Source organism: Sorex araneus, chromosome X (genome assembly GCF_027595985.1).
Source record: "Sorex araneus isolate mSorAra2 chromosome X, mSorAra2.pri, whole genome shotgun sequence".
NCBI classification, from domain to species: Eukaryota; Metazoa; Chordata; class Mammalia; order Eulipotyphla; family Soricidae; genus Sorex; species Sorex araneus.
Window position 1 is genome coordinate 91394536 of NC_073313.1, and position 12398 is coordinate 91406933.

The following is a 12398-nucleotide window of genomic DNA, read 5'->3' on the forward strand; positions in this document are numbered from 1 at the left end:
TATGCTATGCTTAAAAGAAATGTTAAAGTATACAAAGAAATTGAAATATATTCCATGTCCACAGATTAGGAGAAAAGGCTTAAAAATATTTAGGAAATCAGAGGGAGAGAAAGGCTAGAATAAAGAATACAAAACTTGTAAATTTGTAAACACTTAGGTGGCATCAGCAAAAGAATACCCAAACTGACTGAATGTAGCACAGCACCCCGTGGTGGCAATTCTCTGAGAATATTCACTGGAGAGAAGAGCCTGAAACACCCCAGGGACACTCAGCTCTGTAGAGGACAGAACTATGGACATTCATAGCTCACGAGCACCCCTTTGGTGGGTATGTCTCCCCTCCTGAAGCAGAACACACAGAGACTAAAGGAGAAAAGAGATGGCAAATTTAGTAAGACAAGGTGGTACTGGGCAGACAAATTCAGCTAAGGGCAGGAAGGAGCTGCTGCAAATAGCTTACAGAACATAAATTTTACACCAGCACGGTTTGAATTGTAAACAGACTTAGTTTTCTGGACCAGAACACAGTAGGTAGTTGCTTCCTGTGCGAGCATGGAACAGACACTCCCCTAGGGGAGTCATGGTCAAAAGGATTGAGGTCTCAAATCTGCCCCAACAGGCTTTCCTCCTGAAATTAAACAACCTTACCCCCATCCCCAGACCTATTACCACTGAGCGATTAGGTTTTTCGCAGACTTTATTTCTTCTCTGATTTTCATTTAAGTCTCAGGACTTTAAAAACTCATGTAGATGATGCACCAGGCTGCACCAAGCCCAGGCTGGGTGTAGCCATTTGGGAGGTGAGCACCACATAGCATGTTCCCAGCTTGAGCTCCAAAGAATAGGAGATCACTGTCACAGCTCTGCCCTTACTGGCTCCTAGTCTCAGATTCAACATGAGATCGTCAGCTTGCCACAGTTCTCACTGTTCAGGTTCCAGCTGACCCAGACTGCAATAGGCATGTAGTGGCCTAATAGGCTCAGAACCCAAGAAAAACTCCTCTAAATTGGGTGTCAGAAAACCCTTAGCAAGAAAGATCCAGAAAACCCTTAGCAAAAAAGATCCAGAAAAGTCCAACCACCCTGCCAGCAAGAGATTAGATTAGAAAGATTAGAGACTCACAGTCCACAGCAAAGTGAGGGTAAAGTTTTCCCCAACTAGTGATCTCAGGGATTCCTGAGAACGCAACTAGAAACTCATCTCAGAGACACCGCAGGTATCAAACACCCTATAGGCGAGACTCAACTGACAGGTCTGGGTTTAGAATAGCCACCCTAACATACTGAAAGAGGAAAACATCCTCTTCACCCTGTAGTTACTAAGATCATCTTAACAGCTGTCATTGAGTACACATAACAACTACTCCCAGTTATTGTCCAAGTCAGTTGGACCGTGTGAAACCACCATTAATTGATCTTTAGCAATTTTATTCTTTCTATTACATGAGAAAATATATTGTCTTCATATCAAATTCATAAATTTTATAAATAAAAGAATTCATTGAATTCTTATGCTACATCAGATCTCAGGGCAAAAAAGATGATTTAGACTCCCGTCCTAAAAGTATAAGGGACAATCAAACACATTATGAAAATGTATAAGGATTGTAATAGAGAGAGTATTGTAGAGTACAAAGAAATTGCTGAGGTTTCCTGACTCCTGTTTGGGAGGAGAAACATTTAAATATTAGAAAGTTTTAATGCTTAGGCCTTGAATGAAAATCAAAAGGGTTGACAGTATCATCCACAGATGATTCTTATCCTAGACTCTTCCAGTAACTCACACCCAGAAGTCCTTGCTCAAATGGTTCCATATCTATGTCCACAGTCAAATTAGTCCTCTTATCTTGATATAAGAGAGGGTCACAAGGCCCCTGGATATGGGAAGTATGTTATAAAGCTTTGCTTTTTAAGTCTGCGGTGGCCAAAATCATACACACAATTAAAAGCAAACAATGACAAGCCAAATGAGAAGAGAGACTGTTTATTCAGAATGTTCTGTATAGCATGGGGGTCAGCCACATTGACTTGTGTTTATTAGAGTTTCATAACTAGGCAAGGAAAGCTCTTCTAGTGAAAAACAAAGGGTTCAGATGGATTTTGCTCGGAAGTTGTTAGTAAGAAGATGTTTTAATTGGAAGCAGGATATTCTATATGATTGTTTAGGAGAACATGTTTAGTTTTGTCAAAATAGACTTGACTAGGAAATAGGAGTAAACTTTAGATGATTATCAGTTAATAATGACTTATTGACTATTCTGGGCTAATTTTTCTCCATTCATTGAACCTAGGAAAATCAAGTTCATATTTATCTATTTCATTATTTTTGTGTTAAGAAGAAATGTGTTTTACACAGTTCTTTCTATTAACAGGTTATGTTTCATTTAATTGCTATACAGGTTATGGAATAGCGTTCTATTTTCTTGGAGGTCTGCTTATTGTCTGCATGTTTATTTCAGTTCTCATATACAAGCTATACCAAGTGCTGAGTGTTGTTGGTGTTAGAGAGATTAGCTTAAGAAGTATTCACTTTTGTGTCACCACCAAGAACATCTTCTGTGTTGTCTATAGCAACAGTGAGGCAGCCTCAGCCAAAGAAATGTGGTGGCCAGATCAAGAAAATCTGCCTTGATAATATTATAGCCCTAGTTCATGGAGCGTGCAAACCTCAGGTTTATCCCATCTGTACTCCTTCACCCCAGGTACTCCTTCACCCTCCACTCAGTGTCCCAACCTTCAAAGACAGCCCACATATTAAGAAAGTAGAACTCATCTGCATTCATGAACAACCTAAAAGTCCTGGAAGTATCCCAAGCGCAGAAGACCACTCTAATCTTCCAGACCAGGATTTTGTTTGTTAGTTGTAGAGCCACAACCGGAGGTGCTCAAGATTTGTTCCTGACTCTGTCCTAAAAGGAATAACTCCTTTTAGGCTCCAGGACCAGATGGGTGCCAAGGTTAAAATTCAGGCCAGTCATGTACAAGGCAAGCTCTGTCTGTACACTGTACAATCGCTCTGGCCCATACTGTCCAAGAATAGAATTTTACAGCAGAAATGATTAGGATGTTTAATAAGTTGAAGAAAGCAATAAAGGAGAGTTCTAACAAGGAACAAGAAATTATGAGATATTCCAAGCAGAACTTGCCACTTAAAGTGGTCTAATAACCACAATAAAAGGAATAAACAACATAGTGATAGAAGCAGAATAACTAATCAGCATCTTAGAAGACAAGATGGTTGATGCCATGAGAAAATAACAAAAGACTGGAAAAAAGTATTTAAAAAAGACATTTGTGGGAGATAGCCATCTAAATTGTTTATAATTTTTCACATAGAAGTCTATGTAGTCAGATATAATTATTTTTCTTCCAGAATTTACTAGGCTACTCTTTGCTTATATATTAGTTTTATCCTTTTGCTTTGAGACTGTGTTTATCAAGAAAGTTCAAGTGAGCCTCACCTGAACAGCAGAAAATTGGGTTCCACTTTCAGATCCATCTAGTCACTATTACTTTTGATTGGGTATTTCAGATCATTGGTGCTTAACAAAATTATTATATTGAGCAACCATTAGATCAAAGAGGAAATCACAGAAGAAATAAAGGGTCCTGGATACAAAAGAAAATGAAAAAATAAGCTACCAAAACTAATGGGATACAGTAAAACATGTATTAAGAGATAAAGCAAAGGTTGAGCTAAAAATCAAAAGATGTTCTGTGGAGAGCAAGATGGAGTCCTTAGTGCCTGCTCATTTACATCAATATTCATAACTCTTGGAATCCTTCATAAAAATGAAGAAGAGAGAAAACTGCCAAACATAGTAAATGAAGATAAATTATTCTAATTCCAGAACTGGACAAGGACATCAAACAAAAAAGAAAATTATAGACAAATATCTCACATTGACACAGATGCAAAATTCAACATCATGCTTAAATACATTATATAACCTTATGTCTCATAGACAACCAAAAGAAGAACAAATAAAATCCAAAGTCACTAGAAGGATGAATATGTTTTTTTTTTTAAAGAGTAGAGGAAGTCTAAAGAAAAGGTGTATGGAAACAAAACAAAAAACTCAATAAAAGAAATAGTTGGTTCTCTGAAAGCATGAATAAGATGGAAAAATGCTATAGGAGGAACCCAAGATATAGCACAGGAATCAAGTAACTTATCTTCCATAAAGAAGACCCAAGTTTGATTCCATCACTAACTAGATATGCATGCATGGCCTTCTGAATAATGCCAAGAATTATTCACCAAATGTAGTCACATCTACCCTCTATCAAAAAAAAAAAGAAAACATAAAAAACACTTAGAATTACAAAAAACAAAATTATTTTCGGTCTTGGGACTGCATCCAGTGGAATACTTAGGGCTTACTCCTGGTTCGGTGCTCAGGGATCACTCCTGGTATTGCTCAGAGAGTCATTTATGGTTCTGGTGATCAAATCACACTCTGTGTTTTGCAAGGCAAGTGACATTACATCTGTGCTATCTCTCAATCCTGCCAAATATTCTTAATAAATAGAATTGGATAAGAAATTGGAGAATTTATCACAATTGCTCTAGACATAGTAAGTAGTGTAAAAGATTTTGTACAACAAAGAACTCTGTACCACTAAACTGCAGAACTTAGGGGAAATAAAAAATATCCTTAGAATTCTGACTCCCTAAAGTGAATCAAAAACATATGTAAAAGCTAACCAAACAATTATAACCAAGGAAATTGAAATAGTCAAAATTTTTCCCCAAAATAAAATCATAAGTAGGTCCAAATTGTTTTACTAGTGAGTTCAACAAACTCTCAAAGAAGTCTCAATACTTATGCTTGTCAACTTATTCCACAATATTAATAGAAGGGAATTCTTAAAAAGTTTTATGATGCTAACATTGTTCTGATTCCAAAATCGGACAGAGACACCGCAAAAAAAGTACAACATAGACTTCTCCTAATTAACAGTGATTAAATAATCCTGGGTATTTTGTTCACTATGTATTGATGTTAAAATTTTCAAATATTTTGATATGCTTTATTATATGATTTCTCTTCTCACATATTTTAATTTGGAGAATTAGGCTAATTAAATTTTAAAATTCAACCTGGAATATCTTGTTATTATTATTATTATTATTATTATTATTATTATTATTATCTTATTATTCCAAAGAATGATGTAATACCAATCATTATTCATAGTGGGGTATTCAGTGTGCTTAAGTTTTTCTGAATAATTTTGTATATTTATTTAATCGGGCATGTGCAGCTTCTCTTTTGTTGGTATTACTTTTGGTGAATTTCATAGTAGTTTGTTAGTATTTTAACAAAAATATTGGAGTATTTTCTGTATGGTATTCTCTGAAAGATTTTGTACGTATAGCAACTACTTCTTTCTTCAGTGTTAGATCATAAGTTTAGTTGACTGTATCTGAAGTATAACTTTCAGAAAAGTATTTTATGTTACTAAAAAGCTTTTGCAAATGTCACTGTCATCCTGTTGCTCATCGATTTGTTCGAGCGGGCACCAGTAACGTCTCTCATTGAGAGACCTATTGTTACTGTTTTTGGCATATCCAATACGCACAGGTAGCTTGCCAGGCTCTGCCGCACGGGCTAGATACTCTCGGTAGCTTGCCGGGCTCTCTGAGAGGGGTGGAGGAATTGAAATTGGGTCAGCTGCGTGAAAGGCGAAGGCCCAACTGCTGTGCTATCGCTCCAGCCCTTATGTAAGTATATTTAAATTTTTAGTTTATCTGAGTTTTTTCTTAAGTTTTTCCTAAAGGAATTTGTCTATTTCACCTAAATTGTTGAATTTATTGTTATAAATTATTCCTCATATTTCCTAATTTCCTTCTAATCACTATCCCATGAATTTGATATATGCTATTTCAAAAAGTATTGATTTGTGTTTTTCCATTTTTCATAGTTCTTGATAGAAGTATACCACATATATTTTTAATAACTGTTTGTAATAAATGAGCATTTTGGCTTATTGATTTAGTGAATCATATGTGCATCTATTATTTTCAGTAATTATATTTTCTTTACATTTGCTTTATTTTCTCAATTTGCTTTTATTTCTAGAAACTGAAGATGAAAATCATTTGTGACTGATATCTCCATTCCTATTCAATGCAATCAGTTAATGTTACAATTTTATTTATGATTGCTACAACACACTTATTTTCATGTTCTTTCAATTTCATCCAATTTGGGGCCAGAAAAACAGCACAGCAGCTAAGGCACTTGCTCTGAACATGGTTGACCTGGTTTTGATTTCCAGCATCCTATATGGTCCCTTGAGCCTGACTAGAAGAAGTGGTTCCTTAGTACAGAGCCAAGAGTAAGCCCTGAGTACCCCTAGGTGCAGCCAAACACTGAAAAGAAAACAATTAATTTCATGCACTTCAAAATATTTACTAATTTCTTTGATTATTACATGTTTACTTGAGAGCTACATGAAATTGATCAATTGTATTTTAAATGTTTCATAAACATCATATTTATGTTTTATTATGTATTTCAGTTGTAGTTAGACTATATCCTATATAAAATTTTAATTTAATGCCATAATTTTAAAATTCTTTCAAATGTATTTTTTTAAATTTTTGTTTCTTGGGTCAAACCCAGAAATGCTCAGAGGTAAATCCTGGATCTGAATTTAGGAATTACTCCCGGCAGTGCTTCAGGAACCATAAATGATGGTGGGGATTGAACCTGGGTAGGCTGCGTGCAAGGTAAGCGCCCTGTTCATTATAGTTTCTCTTCAGCCCCATTTAAATTCATTGAACTTTTTCAGTTTTTCAAAACATGGTCTATACTACAAAATGAATTATATTTGAAAATAATATGCATTTTGCTCTTACTGTATGACATATTCTATTTTTTTATTTTGCTTGTTTGGGTCACACCTGGCCATGCACAGGGGTTACTCCTAGCTCTGCACCCAGGAATTACCCCTGGCGGTGCTCAGGGGACCATATGGGATGCTGGGAATCAAACCCAGGGCAGCTGTGTGCAAGGCAAATGCCCTACCCACTATGCTATTGCTCCAGCCCCCTGAGTGAAATATTCTTTGTCAACTAAATACACTTTTCAATTAATCATGATTTCTACTTCCTTACTAACTTAAGATTGACATGAAAATATCTGACACAATAGGAATCATTTCATTTAGCCACTCTGTTATAATTTTCATATATTTTGAGGCAGTGTAGTGTATACTTTTTAACTGGTATATATAATTTTTTTTCTGCTGGTGATATTTTTTTATTATTTTCCCCCAATTTTCTTTTCTCTTTTTTCTTTTTTTTTATTAGTGAATCACCATGAGGGTACAGTTACAGATTTACATATTCTTGTCCTTGTGTTTTGTTCATACAATGCTCGAGAACCCATCCCTCCACCAGTGCCCATTTTCCACCAGTGATGGTCCCAGTATCCCTCCCCTGACCCAATCCCATCCCCCCACCCCACCCCGCCTCTGTGGCAGGGGATTCCCTTTTGTTCTCTCTCTTCTTTCCGTTGTTGTGGTTTGTAATAGGGGTATTGAGTGGCCATTGTTTTCAATCTATAGTCTACTTTCGGCATGAATCTCCCATCCAAAGTGGGTCCTCCAACCACACTTTACTTGGTGTTTCCTCCTCTATCTGAGCTGCCTTTTCCCCCAGCATGTGAGGCTGGCTACCAAGTCATGGAGAAAACTTCCTGGTACTTATTTCTACTATTATAGGTGTTAGTCTCCTACTCTGTTATTTTATATTCCACAAATGAGTGCAATCTTTCATGTCTGTCTCTCTCTTTCTGACTCATTTCACTTAGCATGATACTTCCATGTTGATCCACTTATAAGCAAATTTCATGACTTCATCTCTCCTAACAGCTGCATAGTATTCCATTGTGTAGATGTACCAAAGTTTCTTTAACCAGTCATCTGTTCTTGGGCACTCGGGTTTTTTCCAGATTCTGGCTATTGTAAACAGTGCTGCGATAAATGGACACTCTCAAAAAATTAGAAATTGAGCTCCCATTTGACCCAGCAACACCACTTCTGGGAATATATCCCAGAGAGGCAAAAAACTGGTATATATAATTTATATTTTATACATTAACACTATTATTCCTTTTCCTTGGAAATATTTAAATATATTTAGTAATTTATTTATGTTTATATATTTCAATTTTATATTAACTTATGTGATTGGGCTTTTTAGGGGCACAATTTTTTGCTTCTTTGTAGTAAGTTATAACACCGTAACCAAAACCAAAATATTAATAAACTTCCACCATAGTTTATTGGACTCCTTCACCTCTTTTGATCCCTTTTCCACCCTTTTTTTAGTAAACACAGCACTATGGTATGAGTCCATTAGTTTGTTTACTTTGAACTTTTCTTTCTCGCTTTGCTTCCTTTATATGGCATATAAGATCATCCAAGATTTATCTTTCTCCTTATAACTTATTTCATTTACCTTGTTACCATCCAGTTATATCCACAGTGTCACTTAAAGATTTTTTTTGATCACTACAGTTTTGTAGCATGTTATAAAGTCAGGAAATGTGATACAACCAAGTTCATTGTTTTTCCTCAAATGGTTTTGGCAATTTGTGGAGTTTTTTAATTCCACACAAATTTTAGTAGAGTCTGTTCTAAGTTCTTAAAGAATGTTAATGAAATTTTGATGGCAATTGCATCAAATATATATAGTACTTTAGGTGGAATGATCATTTTTACCGTGTTGATTCTTGTAATCCATGTACATGGATATTTCCCCATTTCTTGGTGTCCTTTTTTGTTTTCAATAGTAACTTTCAGCCAGGAGGATTGCCCCATAGCTGGAAGCCTGCTTTATGAGCTGAGGGGAGAAGGCTGATGGAATAGAGAAGGGATCGCTAAGAAAATGGTGGCTGGAGGAATCAGTTGGGATGGGAGATGTGGAAAATGGGAAATGTGGGAAATGTGGAAAATATTTATTCATATAAATAAAGAAGTAAAATTTATTCGAGCCTCACGCATGAAGGGACCAGCAGAGGAACCCAGGTGTCCAGAACTTGGGGCTAAGATAGTCAAGCCTGCTTGGATTTGGACTGGGCCTTCTCCACTGAGAACCCCATTTTCCAGTAGCTTGGCAGCCACACCCACAAACCTCCCCTAGTGCCATGTAATCCCACTAATGGCCAACACCCAGAGACCATAAGCCAAGCTCCCGGAATCTTGGTATACCCTTGTTAGACATCTAATAGCCTTGTTCTCCCTCTTAGAGAACCTGACAAGCTACCAAGAATCTATTGCCCATATGGGAGAGCCTTACAAGCTCCCCATGGAATATCATATGCCGAATACAGTAAAAGATATATACATACATCTGAGAGAGCCTGGCAAGCTACCGAGAATATCTTGCCTGCATGGCAGAGCCTAGCAAGCTACCCGAGGCGTATTCAATATGCCAAAAAACAGTAACAATAGGTCTCATTCCTCTGACCCTGAAAGAGCCTCCAATTCTTGGGAAAGACGAGTAAGGAGAGGCTTCTAAAATCTCAGAATGAGTTTAATAGAGACATTACCGGTGCCCGCTGGAGTAAATCAACGAAAAACGGGATGATAGTGATATAGTGATAGAGTGATATGATATTGACTGTGGGTTTGTTGTAAATGGTCATTACTATTTTGATATTAGTTCTTTATATCCCTATATTGTCGAAAATTTTTATCATAAATGGGGTTTAAACTTCTCAAAAGCTTTTGAGATATCACTTAATGTGACAAGATCACTTTTATCATTCTTATAGTTCATATGGTGCATTTCATTAACTGAGCTGTGTATATTGAACCAATATTTCATTCCTGCAATGGATCCTACTTGATCACAGTGTATGATTCTTCTTTAAACAATTTTTAAATTTACTTTTATGTAGAAAAAGGCCACAACTGTTGTTACAGTTCTAGAATTAAATTTGGTTAGATAAAAAAGCTCCAACATTAAAATCAATAAGTACAAAAAATAATTTATGTGAAAATTTTTTATATCTGATAGAGGGGTTGATAAATCTTTGTCTTAGAATTTATTAAGCTGTTTTCTGCTATTGTCATTTGTTATTGTCTTTATTTGTTGAGCTTACTTGGCTTCTATGTTATTTTCCCATATTATTTGGTGAGCTCCTACTGGAATTTCAGTACTGAATAATTAGGAAATGTATATTTAGGAATTAGGAGAAATTTCTGGAATTAGGAAGTGGAGACACACTGTGTCCATTGGCACTTAGAGAAATTATTCACATGAAGGAATTTATAGCCATTTATTGACAGAATTTTAGTCATTTTTTCTATTTGACATTTGTTTCTTTTAATTTATAGAAATCTACTAAGAAATGCAGAAATCATTGAAATTCAACAAATGTTTTCTACTCTCTAAGAAGGTTTTTATTTATCCCACAAATGTAGGTGAGCTATTCTTTCTCTCACTTATGGAATATGTACATCTCTTTAATTCTTTTTCTTTTCTGAACAATTTGCCTTGATGTTCTAATTCAGTTAATTTTGTTTGAAACTCCTTGCATCTCTTGGATCTGTGCAAAATTTTTCTTCAACAGACTGAAAAATTTCTCAGCTAGTATAACTTTCACCAGACATTATTGCCCTTTCTATATTTCCTTCATTTTGAAAAGTTTATGATTTGCAAGTTGCTCCTCTTATAATGCCTATTTAATATATTAAATTTTATCCACTTTTCTGATTATTATTTCTATTACTTCTTCCTTATTGATGATGCTGTGCCTAAGGGTCACTTATTTGAGTTTTGTTTTTTTTCATTCTACTGCTAAATCATGCTATTATATTTTTATCTTATTGGGTTCTATTTAAATGAAATATTCCCACTAGCAGTAAATGACAGTAGCATTTACCCTAAATTTATACCAACACTGAATGTCTTTTTTTCTTTGTAATATTTGCCAGTCTCAATGATGTAAGATGCAATCTCATTATTGCTTTGATTTTTATTTCCCTGATGATAAGTGATCTATCACATTTTTTCTTATTTCTTTTGGACACTTTTGTTTCTTTTATGAGGAAGTTTCTTTCATCTTTTCCCCTAGTTTTGATGATGTGACTATAAACTCATCTTTGTGCAGAATCAAAAGTTCTGATGTAGGGGCTGGAGCAATAGCACAGCGGGTAGGGCGTTTTCCTTGCACGCGGCCGACCTGGGTTCAAATCCCAGCATCCCATATGGTCCCCTGAGCACCGCCAGGGGTGATTCCTGAGTGCATGAGCCAGGAGTGACCCCTGTACATTGCTGGGTGTGACCCAAAAAGAAAAAAAAAAGATCTGATGTAATATGATCATTCTGAAACTTCCGCCCCATCTGTTGATATTGGTGAATTTGCTCATTCTGCTATTATGCATGGTGACGCCAGTGTGCTGAGCACTGATCCAGTGCTTCCAATTTTAAATATCAAGCTAATTTCTGTCACACTCCTGATTTCTGACAGCCATAAATGCCTTGTGATAATTTCTTAAAAATTTAAATGATCCATCTTGTGCCTTTAGTATGATTTATGTCAAGATGAATGAGACATATTTTTAATACATAGTTCTTGAATTGGATAATATAATTTCTACTAGTTTTCTATTGTTTTGTTGTTCATTGTTTTCAGTAGGAACTATCTTTGAATAACTTTAATTTTTCTTGGGGTACTAAATACACTTAAAGATTTCTATGGACCCATTTTATTTAAAATTGATTTCACAATTTCCTATAATGTAGTGCAGCTTCCTTAGAAGGAATAGCTGCAAACTTTTCTTTTTATCACCTACAAGTACTTCTAGAGATTTCTTGTATAATTTTCTCTAGACTTACAAGAGTCCTGACAATGATACTACTATGGAAAGAGCAAAGAAAGGAATCACTCTTGACAATTTAGATACTGGTAAGAGAATATCATAAAGTAACAAAGTCGCAGGTGGGGGTGATACCTGAGTTTGGAACACTGCCCTTTGTTTCATCCAGCAAGGACTTCTTTCTTTCTTTCTTTCTTTCTTTCTTTCTTTCTTTCTTTCTTTCTTTCTTTCTTTCTTTCTTTCTTTCTTTCTTTCTTTCTTTCTTTCTTTCTTTCTTTCTTTCTTTCTTTCTTTCTTTCTTTCTTTCTTTCTTTCTTTCTTTCTTTCTTTCTTTCTTTCTTTTTAAATTTATTTTATTCTTTAATTAGTGAATCACCATGAGGATACAGATAAAGATTCACACATTTTCGTGCTTGGTTTTCCCTTATACAATGTTCACAAAGACATCCCTCCACCAGTGCCCATTCTTCCCCACCAATAAGCCCAGTATCCCTCCCACCCCCCAATCCCATCTCCCCCCCACCCCACCCTTCCTCTGTGGCAGGGCATTCCCTTTT